Consider the following 2902-nt stretch of genomic DNA (forward strand, 5'->3'; position numbering starts at 1 on the left):
CATTGCCAATGGTCTCCTGCACAACATACCTTTAAAAATACAAGTGGAACTCAGGTCCGGATTTAGATCTCACCAAGTGGTCACTCTGCCTCCTGGGAGGAGGTTGGTGCCTCGATGTCGGGGCCGGCCGGGCCCAGGGTTAGGGTCGAGTTGAGGCCACGCGGCCTCGTGCTGTAGTACCCCAAAATGGCGGCTGGGCCGAGGCCGGGGTGCGGATGGTGACCCGGGCCAGCTGGGTCCGGAGCTGGTGTCTTGTGGTGGAGGGATTGCAGGTTACTTCGGGTGGTCGCCGGGGACTCTGGTTGGGGATTCAGGGAGAGCCAGGGTCCGGGTCCCGTTGCGGGGAGGGGGGACAGCCCGACCATGCGGCCTGTCCAACACCAGCACAGATTTTCACTATTGGTAAGTGCCTATTTAGCAGATGATTCCTTGTGCGACGCGGTCGAGGATGCGACCCATATATGTATATGGGTCGCATCCTCGACCTGAAAGTGACAAAGTCACTAAAACATATATCATGGAAAATTGACCCGCACCAAGGTTTATACACACGTATTTGATTTATCCAATTTCTATATTTCACAGTAATAATAGATATTTAGACAGAAACTTCCCACACATAAGAATTTCAAAAAAGAGTTGATTGTAGATTTTTCAATTTTCTTTATTCAAGTTCTTAGTTAAAATTCACAGCATTGCTTGTTGCCAATGCGTTTCGTCACATCCGTGACTTCTTCAGGGCTAAAAGCAATTTATATTAAAAAAAACCATACATATTACAATACAATACAAAATACGCACATTTTTTACAAATAGCAAAAGTTAAAAACATACACGTCACATCTTTTAAGTCATGTATTATTGTGAAAAACTGAGTAGGTTCTTATACTCTTGTCTCAGAACCTTAAAGTATTTATTTTGTAAAAGTGGAAAGGGAAGTCAAAGTCACCATTCTTGATAAATGTATTACCATGTAGATTAAGGTAGTTTCAAGAGCAAAAACGGGAGGAGGCATACTAAGAGGACTACCTTCTTGTTAGCGGAGTTTGTAATAGGAGCTACACAGCTTATATGTGGAACTGTTGCCCCACGATAAAATTAACTGTCATATTGACAACTATTCTGTAGATACAAAAAACTCATTGCATTTACATAAAATAATACCCTATATCATACCTCAAAGGTAATGTTTCTGACAGAATTCCTAGTTAGCGTCAGCCACCATATAATCTCTACGTGTTCTGGTCTGATATCTAAAGGTGAGATAATACAGTTTTACCAAATCACAGTTCTTAGATTGAAATACACTATATGCCACAATTCAACAATGATGACTGTTTTTGTATATACTATATGGTACATTACATTGTGGTTGCATATGGTACTCGGGATGACATAGATATGTTTAATGTAAGGTTGACATATTTGCAACCCGGGGAGCGGCTGTTACAGTAAAGATACATTCTCCCTTGATATAAAAGGAACGAAAAAGAACAGTCCTGTCTTATGTCAAAAAAGAAGAGAGAAGAGAAGAACAGTTCTGTTCTATTTATCCAATATGTGACCATTACAGACAAATAACAGTATGTGTTACATTCCCATATTAAAAGAGACATAACCTCCATCTAGCATATAGTGAAATTAAAACCTTACATTAACATTGATATATCCGGCGCGTACCCCTCAAGACAATCAGTACAACATAGGGAAGGTACCTCCTGTTCTTTTATTTCCTGTTCTTTTATTCACAGCTAAAAGATTAGTGTCTCGTGGCCAGCACCTGCACATAATTATATATATAAAAAAGATTTAAGGAACAGTAAGAGCAATGTGTGTGGCTCTATATATATCTATGGTTGTGGTAGTGTAAAGTACAAGATACTACTAAGTGGAAGTGAGGATCCTATCAGTATGGATGAAATAATCTAATAGTCGAGTTATATTTGCATATCCTGATTTGTCCTCATAATCTAAAATACCCATTTGCATAGGTCACAACTTATCATGGGGAACATATTCTTGTTTGGCAGGTCAATCAAAATACGTACATTCCTAATTATTTTTAAAGACATGGGTTTTGTAAAGTGCCTAAAGCCTTTCCGATATATTTGAAAGGCCGATAATAAGCCCCCAGTAAAGAGCCGCAATGACAAGATTCGTGCATAGGACATGATGCCCTTCACATATATTCATCGGCTCGAAGGATACACAAGTTCTGAGCCGCTACGTTTATTGCACAATGTGATGATATAAACAACGGCACGGACAGTTTAATTAGGTGCAATGTTTAGCGATCCTAAAGCCGGCTGTTGTTCACGGCAACTATATATATTTTACAGCGTGTAACTTAAATAACAGCATAAACAATTTCATAAGGAGCATTATTTAACAAACATGAAGCCGTCTCTTTATTTAGGATATTAGAAAAAACATTGGAAATAATATGACAGAAAAGTGAGCCGTTTGATGTCCCGTATGTCAGTCAAAACCGGGTCCACGATTAACTGTTAGCCCAAATTTATTATCAACTGGCTAATGCGAATACAAATGCAACCGCCCATGTTTAAAGTGCAGTTGAATATAGCCAGGCAATACAAAACTAAGTCAAAAAAACGAGCGTAAAGTGGGCCTGCCATTACTTACTCGTATGAGTATAGGTGAGTCTCCAAATGTCCTGGACAATGTATGCGTCAACTGGTGAGCTACGGTTGCCCCTATTTAAATGCACACTAATTTGGAACACCTGCAACAAATACGTTTTGGCGCCGATGTATGTCCCGGTATGGTTGGGAATTGTAGTTGCGATATGTCAGAGTAAATCATTAGCGCTTCTAACAGAAAGTATGTTACCATTACACCGGCAGCTTCATCAGTGAAGGTATCGCATAGCTCAATTATCTCA

The 2902-nt window shown here is 39.9% G+C and overlaps 1 long non-coding RNA gene across 2 annotated transcripts; it reads right to left on the reverse strand.

Moving 5' to 3' along the window:
- Positions 1–514: 514 nt before the first annotated feature.
- LOC144761560 (uncharacterized) lies at positions 515–2679 on the reverse strand. 2 transcript variants are annotated; one of them, XR_013595785.1, is made up of 4 exons: positions 2644–2679; positions 1716–1780; positions 1177–1253; positions 515–741 (listed from the first exon to the last, which is right to left on the reverse strand). It is a non-coding gene; the product is annotated as an uncharacterized LOC144761560 (long non-coding RNA). The 2 variants fall into 2 exon arrangements; XR_013595784.1 differs by having other exon boundaries at positions 1654–1780.
- Between the last annotated feature and the right edge of the window lie 223 nt (positions 2680–2902).

This window comes from Lissotriton helveticus, chromosome 6 (assembly GCF_964261635.1).
Source record: "Lissotriton helveticus chromosome 6, aLisHel1.1, whole genome shotgun sequence".
NCBI lineage: Eukaryota > Metazoa > Chordata > Amphibia > Caudata > Salamandridae > Lissotriton > Lissotriton helveticus.